Source organism: Apodemus sylvaticus, chromosome 21 (genome assembly GCF_947179515.1).
Source record: "Apodemus sylvaticus chromosome 21, mApoSyl1.1, whole genome shotgun sequence".
In the NCBI taxonomy this organism is placed as follows: domain Eukaryota; kingdom Metazoa; phylum Chordata; class Mammalia; order Rodentia; family Muridae; genus Apodemus; species Apodemus sylvaticus.
The window spans coordinates 8,460,847-8,476,788 of NC_067492.1; positions in this window are offsets into that span (position 1 = coordinate 8,460,847).

The window sequence follows — 15,942 nt, forward strand, 5'->3', positions numbered from 1 at the left end:
ACCAGAAAAGCATTATACCCACGAGGAGTTCATGCCTAACCCTTGGCCACAGGTGAACCCACCAGGATCAGTCACTCTCAACACATCGAGAACTCCAGGGCAGAAGTCATGGGGTTTCCTTCTGGAAGCCATGTGTAAACGGTACAGTGTGGAAAATTAAACATACACAGGGACATGAGATGAAGCCATTTGGCTGCCTGGTGTCCCTGTTCTCACCACTAACAGGGACTCTGCACAGAGTCAGGACCTTGGCACGAGGCATAGTACGGGTTATACACCTTCCTCCTGGGCTGGGTGAGCTCTCCCAGGGTTCAGGTCTAATCTCCCTCCCTCTTTGTTCTTCTTGGCCCCCTACTTCATCAACTGCCTTGGGATTGTCCTCTGTGATGTCCCCCAAGGCGGTGGCCTTGTGGGTGTGCCTGGGAGCTTGTCTGGTTTCATCTCTAGAATCCATGCTCAGGAAAACCAGGATCGCAGTCTGTTCTCTGTCCCCCAAGAGGCCAGCCAGCACATGACACACAGTAGGCCCGTGATCAGATCTGGAGAGTGAGTTGAGGCTTGATCCTGTGTATCATGTTGCAGGACAGGATGTTTGCTCAAGATGATTAGGTTGCCTCTTGGAAGCCTAGCTAGCTTCTCCTGGAGAACAACAGTCCCTGGCTAGCAGCATACCTAGAAGCTCACAGCAGGGGGAAGACATCTCTGCCTGACTTAAAAGTGAGGGCTTGAGGGAGACTTGCGTTAAAGGAAGGAAAGACCCTTCTGCATGAAGCAGTCGCTGAGGTCATGCACCCCAGTGCAGTGTGACCACATCTGAACTTGTCACATTGCTAAGGACAGTGCTTCCGAGAAAGGCCACAGTCAAAGGAGGGGGGTGGGGCTTTCTAGAGGGGATGCACGGCAGTCTTAGCTTGAACTGGTGCAGCTTTTCTGGAAAGATCTTTAATTACAAACATGGAAAGCCAAAACACACACTGGGCGCTTGATGAGCTGTTATCTCGGCCGTGCAGATCTAAAGAAAACAGCTCTGAAAGTGTGCAGGGTTCAGCATTGCTGCAGAAATGCTCCAAAGAGACAGACTCCACAGCCCAGATTCAACTCACGTGAGACGCGGAGCGTGGAGGGCTGGTTAAAGATGGTGACAGTTTATCATTTAGCCCAGGGCTTGGGAAACTTCTGTGAGTAACCAGAGAGTAAATATTTAGGCTGAATAGACTGCATGGTTTCTTTTGAGACTACTTCTATGGCTGTGTGAAGGAGGCTGAGACCACACACACACACACACACACACACACAGAGGCACGCATGCACATGAAACATATGCATGTATACAAGCACACATATGCATGCACATACATCATGCTGGCAGGCACACACATATAGTCACATGCACACACAACATAAGGAACACACATACCTAAAACACACAGGCACACACGCACACTCACACAGACATAAGAACATAGTCAAACACATTTGCACATGTGTATACATGCATATAAAAGCATATACATATACACACATACTCAGGCACATGTAAGCACACATACACACATACATGTACACATGCACACCCACATATATGCATGCCAGCTAACTACAGGCCCATGAAGCTCAAATATGGCCCTGAGGGCCTGAGGAAGTCTACTCTGGTTCTAGACCAAATACAAGCCAAAACCACTAAGCATCAATGGGGGATAGCTTCACATCTTCATAGATGTGAAGAGAGCTCTGTGTCTCAGAGCTGTCCTCAGAGACATGCCTTAACGTAGCAGTTACCAGACCACCCTGTGACGTCCCACTGTGAGACAGGGAGCAGGGTGGTCTCCAGACTGGGGCCTTTAAATGCCATCCTTGCCAGTGTGTGCATATTCAGATGTACATGTGTCTGTATTGACATGTATGTATTTACCAACCCTGCCTTCCATCTGCTCCCTCTCTGTGTGTCTGTCTGTCTCTCTGTGTCTGTCTGCCTGTCTCCCCTCACACACACACACACACACACACACCGTGGGACATCAAGGTCTACATTTGGTGGGACAGCCTCTAGTGTGTGAATACTGGCTTCTGTGTTCTTTTTTGGCTTTTGCTTGGTTCAGACTTTTGAAGCTCTTGGCATACACGTGTTTTGTCTAATTCCTCCCCCCCACCCGTGCTCCCCCGGGCATCTGGGGCTTCTGGGAGACACCCCTGTGGGGTTTTGATTTGTATAGAGGGCATCTTCCATTCCTTGGTGAAGATATGAGGATGGCTGGAGTCTCTGTTCAGGCCCAGTCCCCAGCAAGCAGCAGTGAGAGGAAGCGGGTCTGGCTTCGTCCCTCTATTCCCAGGACTCCTCTCCAGCACTGTGGCCCTCCAGGAGAGACTCTGTGTGATGGGCGTGGGGACTTGATGGGGGCTGCGGGCAAGAGAGGGTGAGTTAGGCAGCCAGGCACTGGCCACATGGGGGTTGTGCTGTGGAGCTGAAGGGCAGAGGCCCCGCAGCCAGCACCTGCTGACACTGTGCTACACGCCTTTCTGTCAGCTGGACACTCTCCTGTCAGAGGCTCGGTCCCAAGCTTCCTGCCTTCTCCAGGTTTCCCGAGGCTGGCCTCTTTGGCAGCACTGGCCAGAGCTTCATCTCCACCTTCTCCTCAGAGAGGCCCTGGGTGCTACCTGCTCTGTCCAGCTTCTGTGTCCTCACAGGCTCCTGTCCTCAAAGGCACCACCACCACACGGAGGTTCTCTGGGAGCATTTATTGCCTTTCAGGTAAAGCCTGTGTCTCAGAAGGACTAGGGTCAGTCCCCTCTGTGTCACAACGGTGTCAACAGGACTGACTATAATAGGTGCTCAATAAAGTACGTGCCTGCTCCTTTTAGAAACTTCTTTAGGCCAGAAGGACAGGACTTCGGGCGCTGCTGGGGTTTGCGAGGGTACAGAGGAAGAAGACGTTCCAGGGTGGGAGGTCTGGCCTCACGATGCACTTCCTGCTCAGGTTCAAAGTCAGCCCTGCCCCTTGGAACTGCCATGGCGAGTTTAGATTGTTCTAGAATCCTGCTGCAGCCTGTTCAAAGGCTCTCAGCGGCTGTCAGGAAGTGTCTCAGGGAAGTCCCATTAAACACGAAACCCAGATGCAATCAGACAGCCCAGACTTCAGAGGGGGCCCGGGCTCACACGGTGCATGAAGAAAGGCTGCGGCAGGGGGCTGGAGTGGAAAGGCGCCCACCAGGCCTCTTCTTCCACCTGTCACCCCTGAGTCAATCTCTGGAGCACAGGAAGCAGCCAGGGGGCCGGTCCCCGGACAGGAATGCCCGGTGATTGCGGCTACCTCCTGCTCCTTGGCACCGGCCCGCCATCTTTCTGTTGTGGTCTCAAAGACCAAACACGGACCCGGGGTTCCATTGTGGTTGCAATTTTGGCTTGTAATTTTATCACTTAAATCTAAATCCACTTCAGAAATGACATAAACTAATTGTCACTGGATAAACTGAAACTTTGGGGAGTTTATAAAAGGATTCTATGTTAAAAAAAAAAAAAGAAAAAAGAAAGAAAATAGAAAACAAATGTTACCCTCAGAACTCTTGGCCCAAAGGTGGAAGCAGCCTGTTTCTTTGGAAGGAATTCACTTGACTGGGCGTGATGCTGCCCGCTGTGGCCCAGAGCCCTGGGGCGGGTCCTGGGTGTACCTCAGAGCCAGGGAAACCAGGCTCATGTGCGGATAGGGGAGGCTGATCAAGGGCGTTGTTGGGAAGGGCAAAGTTGCTGAAAGTATATGGCCACAGCTCCGAGGGGTTCCTGATTCAGCCAAATGTGCCTGGTTTCTCTGATCAAAAATAAGAACAAAGGCCAGGCATCGTGGCACAGGCCTTTAATCCCAGTGCTTGGGAGGCAGAGGCAGTCAGATCTCTGTGAGCTTGAGGCCAACCTGGTCTGCAAAGCAAGTTCCAGGTCAGCCAGGGCTACACAGAGAAACTGTCTCAAAAAAACAAAACAAAAGAAAAAACAAACAAACAAAAACAAAAAACAAATAGTAAGAACAAACTGAGATAAATACGAATCTCTAAGTGCCGACCACACTTGCTGGTGCTTTCTATAGGCACAGACAGCGTCCATTACACTGCATTGTGAATGGCTGCTGGTGCAGGGTCCACTTCTTTAACAGAAAGAAGAAACACACACAGCACACAGAGTGATCTCGGTTCTGTTCTTACCAAGCTGTGGTGTCAGGAAAGTGGCCCAGGGCCCTGGTCAACAGTGTCTGGGGGCCGCTGTACACTTCTGTCTTCTGTGTGAGTAGAGACCTTCAGAAGACCTTCACTCTTCCAACAGGGTGGTTGTTGGCTTTATTGAAATGGGGTCTCAGCTATATGAGGTAGCCCAGGCTATTTAGCCAAGGATGGCCCTGAACTTCTGATCCTCCTGTCTCGGCCTCCCCAAGTGCTAGAATTTCAGGTTTGTGCCCTCATACCTGGTTTGCAGCCCACATCCTAGGGGCTGTCCTTGGGATATTCTATAGGGGCGGAGAGGAGAGTGGGGTATGTTCACAGGAGTGGACGCCATCATTGAGATCAACATCAAATGAGAAAGGAGAGGATTGGGAAAGTTGGACTCCAACTGGGCTCCTGGGGCTGGGCCACAGCTTCCCAGTGGGCAGGAATGTCCCTTCCCTACCCTCTGAGACACCCAAGGACACCTCAGCCCAAGGCTCTAGCACACTCAGGCTCTCTGGGAAGTTCAGATGCGAAGGTCCAGAGTCGGCCTGGGACTGAGGAACAGGGTGCTTGCATTTGGGGTGCACAGGGTGAGACCCCACTTCAGGAAAGAGACGAGAGGGGTGGTTGTTCTGCAAGGTAAGGTTCTCAGCAGGTGGTCCTGGACTCCGCAGTCCCAGCATCTGGGGACTCATGAGAAATATCCATGCCTTGGGCTGGTGTGACGTCCGGCTGAAGCCTGGTGCCTGTGCCTCTATCCGGCTCCACGGGGAGAATGGGAAGATTCAGATGTGTACAGCACTGGGGCCTGTGGCAAACACACACACACACACACACACACACACACACACACACACACACACACAGAGGCCGACAGCCACCTTGGCTCCGCGAGGACCTTTGTGTTTTCCTCCCTGCTGAACCTTGGGGTCCTGTTCTGTAGCACGGCCTCCCTAAGTCCACAGTGAGGGGGACTGGTCACCCCAAGTGGGGTCCTTTGCTGAACTGAGCTCCCTGTGTCTATCCTGACCTGTGGCCACATGGTCCCTGAGAGTCTCCACCCAGACCCTTCTCTGTCCCAATTCAAGCCCATCTATCTGTCTGTCTGTCCCTTCTCTTTTCTCCTTTTTCTTCCCTGCTCCCTGCCTCACCTTCTTCTTCCTCTAAGGACACTGCACGCGTGCATGGTGTACACACATACACTTGGGCAATCATACACATAAAATAAATACAAGTTTTAAACGTGAAACTGAGGTAGGGCTAAGACATCCCACAGCCTGATTCAAACCCGCAGCAAGGCCACACTCATTAATGCCTGACAGACATAAACAGACAGACAGATGGACAGATTAGAACTGAGTACTCAGAAACACCCCTTAGGCATCTCCAAGCAGAGTCTGCAGGCAGGGGATCCCAGAACTTCTAGGGGAAACCCACGCAGTGCCGAAACCCGAATCAGGACGGGCCAACAGGAAGCTGACCTGAAGCTCACACCACACACAGGCAAGAGCTAGGACTGCACTGGAGGCACAAACATGAAAACTGAGCACAGGCCCCAAGCTATGAGACCCCCCCTACAAGAAAACACAGGGGGTGTCATGGTGTCCGAGTTAGGTAAACCAGGTAAACCAATGCAAACGGCTCTTACAAATGTTCTCAACAGATGCGCTTACAGGAGGCAAAAGGTGGCCATCTCAGGTGTCTATCCACAGGTAAATACAAAGAAAAGGAGGGGTGACCACACAAGGGAATATTATACAGCCACAAAAAGGAAGGAAATTGAGAGTCATGTTTCAACATGAACGAATCCTGAAGTCGCTGTGCTCTGTCAGCGACACTAGTCACAAAAGGATGAATATTCTGTAAAGCCATTTCTGTGAGGTATTCACAGAGGTAAAGAGAGAGTGGTGGTCCCCACGGGCTGGGAAGAGAGGGGAATGGAAAGCCGTTACTGGAGGCACAGCCTCTGTCCGCTCAGCGCCATGAGAGAGCTCAAGCCAAGGATCAGATGCATGTGTTGGTGTGTCCCTACCACCCATGAGGAAACAGAAAAGAAAATCCAAAGCCACCTCCAAGGAAAGTGGGCAAAATGGGGCAATCCAGCCCAGGGATGGAGACTGAGTCGGCAGAGGGAAGGGCTGGTGGGTGTGAACACGTTTGTGCCTCATGACCTCGGCATCTCTAAGTGCATGTCCTCCTCACACAGGAGGCAGAGCAAGGAGAAAGAGGCCAGGAGAGAGACATCGGCCTTATTCTTCAACATATTGATTATTACGTCAAATATAATATGCATAGCGCAGTGCGCACACGGAGGGCGGAGGACAGCTTTGGGGGCGGGGTTAATCCTCTCCTTCCGCTTGTATGTGGGTCCCAGGGACCAAAGTCAAGCAACAGCTTTCTGGGCACAGGCTCCCACATCCACCTCCGTGCTGAGCGAGAGGACAGGACATTCCCTTTGGTAGGGACATCTTTGCCAGAAGGTGGGCTCCACTTGCCCCAAAGCTTGACCACCGACCTGTTCAATTCCTCAGGCCTGTGGTAAAAGGGGAAAACTGACTCCATGTTTGTCCTCTGATGGAGACAGTCTTGCTTTTCAGTTTCGATGGCTTCAGAACCACGTGGCTTCCTTGGATAAATCCAGGCAGCGCCTGGCAGCTGAGGACACCCGGTGCCCCTCGCTCTGGTCTCCTGGTTCTCTGGGCATTCCCTCTGGCCAGGACCACATGCTGCCTGGAATTGGGGCTGCCCTGTCCCTCCAGCCCCTCTGTTCGCATCCCCGCCGCCATCTGGCAGGGAAGGCAGCCCGATCTTATCTCCCCCTTCGCTGGCAGGCCCAGCTCCACAAAAATAACTTTATCTGGAAATAAAATAAGGCAGCGAGTGTCCTGGCCGTCCCTTGCCCCGAGGGGGTCTCACTCTGGAGACTGCGCCTGCGTCCTCTCCCGCATGGCCCGTGGAGCTGATGAAGTCACCGGTACTTGGGGGCTTTGGGACCTCCCAGGGCAGAGGATGCTGAGACACCCGGTCCACTCATCTCTTTCAGTGTTTGGATGGCGGATGGCTCTGGTCCCCGCACCCCACCCTTCCCGGGGCAGGAAAAGGGCATGCCCCTGTAGCGGCCCCGACTGCATTTGCGTCACCCAGGAATGTTCTTTTTCTGGCTCGTTCTCTGGCATCGGCGGCCGAGAGGCTCCAGGAAAATCGTAAACCGTGCTGAATGGCACAGTGGAAACGGTCAGTCCCCATGGAGCACACTTGTGAGTTGTCTTATGTCAGGATGAACTTGGCCAGGACGCTGAGGCCACCAGCTGTGTGTGCACACGTTAGCTCTCTGGCTGAGCAAATCCGGAACAAGTGTCCTCTCGGTCCTCCTCGGGAGGGTCATCTCGGGCCGCCCCTCACAGAACTGCCCACGAGCCCAGCCAGAACCTTTCTTCCCAGGCTCACTGTGGGGGCTGGGTGTGTCACACACACAGGAAACACTCGTGAACATGAACTCAGCCCCAGCTCTGCCACAGAATAGCTGTGTGACCTTGGGTGACTCACTTCACCTCTCTGAGCTCCAGTCTCTGAGCTTCAGTGTTCCTGTCTGTAAAATGGGGGCATGGGGTGCTCCCGTCTTCAATCAACTATTTGAAGCAGGAGGTTCCACTACAGCCTCTCCGCGGAGAACACAGCCCTCTCCTCAAGTCATCTCTCTGCTGCTTCCAAACATACCACCACAGGCGAAGATGAGCCTTTAAACTGGCGGTTTGCCAAGGCTAGCTCCTGCTACCTACTAACACGTTCCTAATGGATGTAGTATCCCCAGCAATATCTATCAGTTGTCAATATTTATCCTTTTAGCTTATCCTGTCAGTCCTTTGTAGATCTACCCAATGATCAAGCTCAATTTTCATTGTTTCCTACCTGAAACTCCCCTGGGGACCTGGGGTCACAGCCTTCCGGGTCCCTGGGGACCTGGGGGGTCACAGCCTTCCGGGTCCCTGAGGACCTGGGGTCACAGCCTTCTGGGTCCCTGGGGACCTAGGGAGTCACAGCCTTCCAGGTGCCTGGGGACCTGGGGGGGGGGGAGTCACAGCCTTCCGGGTCCCTGGGGACCTGGGGTCACAGCCTTCTGGGGACCTGGGGTCACAGCCTTCTGGGGACCTGGGGACCTGGGGGGTCACAGCCTTCTGGGTCCCTGGGGACCTGGGGTCACAGCCTTCCGGGTCCCTGAGGACCTGGGGTCACAGCCTTCCAGGTCTGGTCTCACACAAGCTCCGGTAGGCGGGGGTCTGAGCACATGAGTGACTGTTGTTTGCGCACTCAGGGAGTTCTTCACCCTTGAATTCGGAAGCTTTGGCAGAAAATGCCAACCATGGGGGACAGAGAAGCCGTCCGCTTCTCACGTCCAGATTCACGGCAGACGCGTGCCCCAGTTCACACCGCCTCCCTGCTATTTGGGCATCACAGGATACCTGCATTTATTAATATTAAGCTAACTGTCCCCCTGGGTAGATCAGTTGGCAGAGTTCTTGCTCAGCATGCAGGAAGCCCCCAGGCCCACACCGCCATCATAAAAACTGGGCGTGGGACCACACCCAGGAAACCCCAGCACTCGACAGGAAGAACCAGGAAGATCAGAAGTTTGAAGCCATTCTTGGATGAACAGGTGTTCAAGGCTAGCCTGGGCTACCTGAGACCCTAATCTGCCTCAAGAAACCTTTTCAAAGTGAGAAATAAAAATGGTGCTCTTGGTATCCACAGAGAAGGTTCACTGGCACCCGCCCGTCTCTGCCCGCATTATCTCCCTCAGTGTTGGGGTGACAGGCTAGCCCAATGCTCCTTCTGTTCCCGAGCCCTGGCCATAGCCAAGTGCGTGCCGCTGCTTGAAAATGAAGAGCCCAGAAGAAAGGGTTCCCTCATTCCTCCTCACCCTCCTCGTCTTCTTACTTCTCTCTCTCTCTCTCTCTCTCTCTCTCTCTCTCTCTCTGTGTGTGTGTGTGTGTGTGTGTGTGTGTGTGTGTGTATGCGCGCGCGCGTGGTGTAAGTGTGTGGTGTGGTATGTGTGGTGTGTATTTTGTATGTGTATGTGTATAGTGTGTGTATGTGTAGTGTGGGGGTGTGTGGGGGTGTATGGTGTGTGCATATGTGTATGGTTTGGTTTTGGTGTGTATGATGTGTATCTGCGTATCTGTGTGTGTGTGTGTGTGTGTGGTGTGGTGTGTATTGTGTGTGTATGTGTATGGTGTATGGGAGAGTACATGTGTATGTGCGTGTGGAGGCCAGAAGAGGGTGTCAGATGCCTTGAAGCTGGACTTACTGGTGGCTGAGGGGTGCCTCACTGTGTGTGCTGGGAACTGAACCCTGGTCCTCTGCAATAGTAGCGCTTGCTCTTAACCACTGAGCTATCTGGCCAGCCCTCACCTCCTCTCTGAGTGGTCATGGGGTGGGTTTTCTTTACATAGTTTCTATGTTAAATCTTGGGGTCCTGTGGTTCCAGGGTTCCCAGAGGTCTGAGGACTGGGTCTTGCCAGAACCAACCAAAGCATTTATTTTAAACACGTGTGACCTTCCCAGAGCGGATCCTGAGGGGCTCTCTGGGTCTGGAAAACACGAGTTTTTCTTGTGTCTCTGATGAAACCCAAGGATTTGCTGGCCTACCTGGGGCTCACCTTGTGCTGAGATGGGAGGGGGCGGGTCCCCTGCGCCCCCTGGTGGTAAGACGTGCATGCCTGTGGCCGCAGCTGTGGGCCTGGAGGGAACTTGCTGCTGAGGTCTGAGGCTGGTCAGGGCGTGCCATCCACACCATCCACAAGAGCAGCTGACCCTGCGGCTTGCAGCCCTGCGCATCAGCTCCCTCAGTCTCATCTGTGTCCCTGAAGCATCTCGTGTTATGGCTGGGGCAGGACACTAGGAAGTGAGTGCCTTCTTAGAGAGAGAGCCTGAAGTTACCACTGCCCAAGTCTCCCAACCCTGCCCCAGCTCAGAGGTTCTCAGCAGCACAAGGGTTTGCCTACACCTGTCATGTGGGGAGGGTCTGGGTGGGAGGACCTCAGGGCAGAGGGATGAGGCGTTCCTGGTGTGAGGCGCTCTTGCGTTGCCAGCTTGTCCAGGAGTCGCACTTCACCCTGTGAAGGGTGGGAAGAGACTGGAGAATGACACAAGGACAGAAGAAGAGAGAGAGAGCCTGGGGAAGTTTAGTCACATTGAGCACATCATGTGCAAAGGTCCTGTGACAGAAGGACCTCAAGTTCGCATCACATGCAGCTAAAGCAGAGGCTGCCAATGTGAGGCCAGGACAGCAGGGCTCAAGCTGATGCTGGGCTGGGGTGGCTTCCATGAGCCCCATATAACTGAAGAAAGGTCAAGGTTTGGCATTGTCCAGTCTGTTTTACTTTCCTACCTGTAATGCCTACCCATGACTGAGAAAGAACAAGACTCTGCCCTGCCCCCCAAAAAACCCAACCAGTCTCCTTCCAGCTTTAGCTCCTCCCCACAGTGCCATGCCCCCAATCACATTGGGTACCTTCCTGCCTGTTGGTTCCAGGACTTTTCCTCACTGGGTAGATCGTGAATGAACACACTCCCATCTCTTCCCCATCCAGAAAACTCCAGACTAGAGACACCAGCAGCAGCCTGACAAAGGGGCATGCTGGAAAGGGCACCTGCTGTATAAGTAGGAGTACCACTTTCTCAGGAAGCCATAGAGGAAAGAGATGCCCATGTGGGATTCGGTGCCTGTAGCTATGCTTGGCCAGATGAAGCAGCTCAGAACCTATGTTCTCTCCGGACTGTCTCAGAGGCGCTAGGCTCAGAGGGGAGAGGGTGGGTGGATGTTTTGTGAGAGAATGGATAAATGATGGAGAAGTAGATCTATGAATGAGCAGCTGGGTGGGTGGATGAATGGGTTGGTAAGTAACTGGCTTGGTGACATATGAGCGGAATGATAAGGGAAGGTATGTTTGTATGCATGAATGAATGGGTGGATGAATGAATTACTGGATAGATGAATGAATGAATGGATGGATGGTTGGATGGATGGATGGATAGATGATTGAATGAATGGATGGATGAATGGGTTGATGGATAGATGATTGGATGGATGGATGGATGGATGGATGGATGGATGAATGGGTTGATGGATAGATGATTGAATGGATGGATGGATGATTGAATGGATGGATGATGGATGGATGATGGATGGATGGATGGATGGATGGATGGATGGATGAATGAATGAATGAATGAATGAACAAATGAATGAATGGGGTCAAGAGATGAGTGGGAAGGCTGAGGGTTAGTCAGGTGAGTCCCATCGCAGGCCTGAGGTGGTAATACATTGCAATTTCCATTGTGGCTGTCAGAGAGCGTTCTCTGGAACAGACCGGCTGCTCATCGTGAGGAGGGAGCAGTGTGCAGTGTCCCCTCACTTCTGACCCGTGCTCTCCTCTGTTTGCTGGCACGCTGGCATTCACTCACACACAAACCCCAAGGTGCCAGGGCTTCCAGGCTGCACAGTAAAGAGAAACAGCTCCAGAGCCTCTGGAGACTGGCGGAGAGGAGGGAGAAGTTGTACATGGTGGCCACCGGTGGGGACAGCCGGAGTTGTGGGGATTTAGTAGGAAGAGGATCTGCACTTCTCTCCTGGCGGGTGCCACCTCATCCCTCCTGCTTTGTGGAGAAGCACCCCAAAGCCTGGGGTTGCCCCAACTAGGCCAGATGATCCACAAAGCCTGGAACTTCTTACACCAGGGTTCCCTGCAGGCTGGAGCATCTGACCCCGCAGGAGGAGCAGCTGACCCTGCAGGAGGAGCAGCTGACCCTGCAGGAGGAGCAGCTGACCCCGCAGGAGGAGCAGCTGACCCTGCAGGAGGAGCATCTGACCATGCAGGAGGAGCAGCTGACCCCACAGGAGGAGGAAGCAGACGGGGGTGGGGGGGCGGGGGGTGAGAGAGAAGAGGGGAGCCAGCTAGGGATGTGCAGAGGCTTTGCTCAGACCAGAGGCTTATGGGAAGCTGAGAGTGTTTTTAAACCTCAGATCTAGGGGATGCTTGTTGTGGTCTCCAAGGTCCTGCACACTGGAAGGGATGAACCTTTGTCTTGGGGACATCGGAGTCGGAAACATGACAGGAAAAGGCATTCCCCAGGAGAGTGTCTATTCATGTCCATCGGAAACCGTCACCACCGGCCCAGAGTGTGAGGGATGACAGGGTGGAGGCTCACGCTGGGGGTTCACTTAGTCATTCAGCAAACAGCTTGTGTCTCACATGCTGTCCAGTGGCTAGAAAGACAGCACAGGCACAAAGGTCAGCCTGCCTCGTGCCCAGGAGGAAGTTTGTGGGACTGGTGGCTGTTCTGCCTTAGCAGGATGGTAGTGGCCTCTCTCAGCAAGTGGCTTGTACATGGCCCCTGAAGGTGGACATGGCCATAATGGGGTCTCTGGGTTTCCACCTTCCTGAACAGTGTGAACAGCTCTGTGACTGTGTACGGAGCAGCGAAGCCTTCGGGGACAAGGAGAGGCCAGAGCAAAAGAAACAGAGCAGCAGAAGAGCAGTGTCTGCCCAAACCTGGATGTGGGCCTCAGGCTCCTGGAGCCCTAAGGAACAAACTTGTCTTCTTTAAAAATCATCTCGTCTCGTGAGAGCATCAGGCAGCAGAGAAAGAAAAATGAGTTTATTGACATATTTAACTATAGTCACGTTCACTTGAAGAGATCCATGAGTATAATCATTTCTATTATTATTTTAGTAGATAGATCTTATGTTGCATGATTTTATACAATATATAAAATAACATAAATGTACATAAAAATAAAAGCAAATTGTGCTGTTGCATACCTGTAATCCTAGTATCCGGGAGGTAGAAACAGGACAGAGGTTCACGGTCAGCCTAGTGAGTTCCAGATCAGCCTGGACTACGTGGGATCCTGTCTCAAGACATCATACATACATATATACATACATGCATACTATACAAATTAATACACATGTAATTTTCAAGGATGGCTACTTGGAGCCCCTTCCTGGGCGGTGTGTAGGGTGGGGTTAGTGGCCCCGCAGAAAGAGTCGCAGCCCCTCCTGAGTTTCTTTCAGTGATTATGGGAAGTTGTTCCTAAGGAAGTCAGAGATTCCCACCTCCACCCACCTCACCACAGCCAAGCGTCTTTCTCAGGGACCCTGCAAGCTCTGTGTCTCATAGGTGTCCTTGCAAGCCGTGGGTACTGTCTCCTGAGAGAAGATAGGACACTTGGATTTCAGTTTCCCTTCAGGGAGATGGCCATGTCCTTCCTGTCACCCCCAGGACCCCTTTCCCATATCTCTGCTATACCCCAATATCTGGCAGGAGCTTCCTTTATTTTGGCCAGGGCTATGAGTACCTCTGTCAGGGGCACAGGCCCAGAACCATGTGGAAACCCTGGATGCTGGGCTAAGTGTCTGACCAGTTTTCCAAGGGACACCATGGTGTGCGGGCATGTGTGTGTGTGTGTGTGTGTGTTTATGTGTGTGTGTGTGTGTTTATGTGTGTGTGTGTGTGTGTTATAGCCTGATCGTGTCCTGGTTCAGTGTGGATGCTAGCTTTGTAGCCATTTGACTTCAAACAATGTTTCAACCCTCAGAGCCTGTGGTCCCATAAAGGGGTGAGCATCTAGAGAAAAATGTGGATAATAACAGGTGAAGGGTAATACACACTTGTCATTTTAGCACTTGGGAAGTAGAGGCAGAAGGACCAGGAGTTCAAGGCCAGCCCTAGACATATAAAACTGCCTCAAAACAACAAAATGATAGCCACCATTTGCAGATTCTGTGTACAGTTGTCAGTACTCTTACTAACGGCAACAGTGACCTTTTGGGAGAGTTTCTTGCATGAATGCAAGGGTTGGATTCTTTTCCTAGCCACAGCCCCTTGGCACACACCGGAAGCCCGGCAGAAGCAACCTCCTGCCAAACTGCTTAGATAAGCACGCCCCTGGGGAAGAAGGCAGTCTGGCTCAGGCGTCCCCCTCCACTAGCTGCCCTGAGACCCCGTGCACAGACCCTTGTGGGGCGGTGTCAGGGCTCTCCAACGCTGCTTGTTCACCTGCTCTGTGCAGGTCTCTCTGCTCAACACGCCTTCCATGTATGAAACCCACATACCCAGCCTGTCGTGGGGCTAGGGTGATCTCAGGTGACAGAAGGAATCTAGTCAGAATGCCCTTCTACCCACATACCAGTAGAAGCTTGGGTTCCCGGGATGGTGACAAAGGGAGAAACTTAGGACCGTGGCCATCAGAGACCCACTAACTGGCCATGTGACCCAGTGAGCTACAGGATGGCTGGGCATAGGGAGGGTGGGGAGAGGCCTTGGGTTTTCTATGCCAATAGATGGTGACATCTATGATGTCATCCAAGAAATTGGTGTAACTTCAGTGTCACACAGAGATGGAATTCAGCTGCCAATCACGTAACCTTTGAGAGAGGGTGACAGTTCCAGCATGTTTGGCACCCACGTATGCAGGGGTCCTCCGCCCACCGTGGCTGCAGGAACCAGGAACGCTTACGGGGACCCAGGACACATTATCAAAGCACCCTTCGCTGTGGACCTGTCTGCCTGCAGGAGGCACAGTGGCATTGACCCTGTGGAGCACAGCTGGAGTCCCCTTTGAGGGCCACAAGCAGGAGGGATGTGGGGTCCTGCAGGAGCTGGCAGCAGTCCCTCTGGCCAGGGGAGGGTCGAGGAAGCTGTGAAGGAAGTAGGGGACTGAGGGGAGAGCTGTCCATGGAGAGCAGAGGGTGGGGAGCTCACAGAATCCTACACCCCATTTCGGGGAAAATGCTATAAAAATAGGGTCTCTGGAAATCCCTTTGCCCCACAGTACGCATCTGGAGGTGGCCAGGTCACCTCCTCGCGCTCGGCATCTCCTGGCTGGGGTGGACTTCCCCGGATACTTTCAGGAAACCTGGCAGAAAAGGCCACTGAAGAACAGAGCCCGGCCGCTGAACTCCTTGGCAGAGGCCTTGTCAGCGAGGTCTCCAAACCTCCTTGGATTTTCACAGGAAATTAAAATGCAAGAGATCAAGGGATCTGCTCAAGGCCACGGTCACAATGGCGTTTCCCCAGCCCCCGGGGTTTCCAGGCAGTGGCTGTCCTGAGGAGCCAAGCATTTCTCCTCCAAACTTAAATTCAGTCAACATCACAGCCCAGAAACCCCCACCTTCTTGTGGTCAGAATTATATCGTGACACCAGCTAGAGTCACCTATCAACCTGATGGTCCCCAGAGCTGCCTGGGAGATGGACCTCTGGGCGTGCCTGTGGGAGATTACCTTGATTATATCAATTAATGTGGGAGACCCTTCTTTGCTGTGGAATTTAATCTCTCACCTTAGTTGATATGGATTAATCGAATGGTATAACGTGGAGGGGACCAGTGGAACACCAGCGTGCGCTTCTTTCTGCTTCTTGACTGTGGATGATGTCACCAGCGGCCTCTCTCCTGCAGGCTCAATGGACAGAACCCTGGGACTGTGAGCTGAATAAACCTCTCTCCCTTCAGTTGCTCTGTCAGGTTATTTATTCCCAGCAGCAGGACAAGAAGCTGCGGCAGATGTATTGAAAAGCAAGGGCAGCAAATGGTATTGCAACCTGGGTGGTTAGAAATGCCAGGTCGCCTGCAGTCTAGGAAACACCGTGGCTGTACTGGCTGGTTTTGGGTGTCAACTTGGCACAACCTTGGAGTTATCACAGAGAATTGAGCCTCCCTTGAGGAAATACCTCAAGGCGTGAGATCC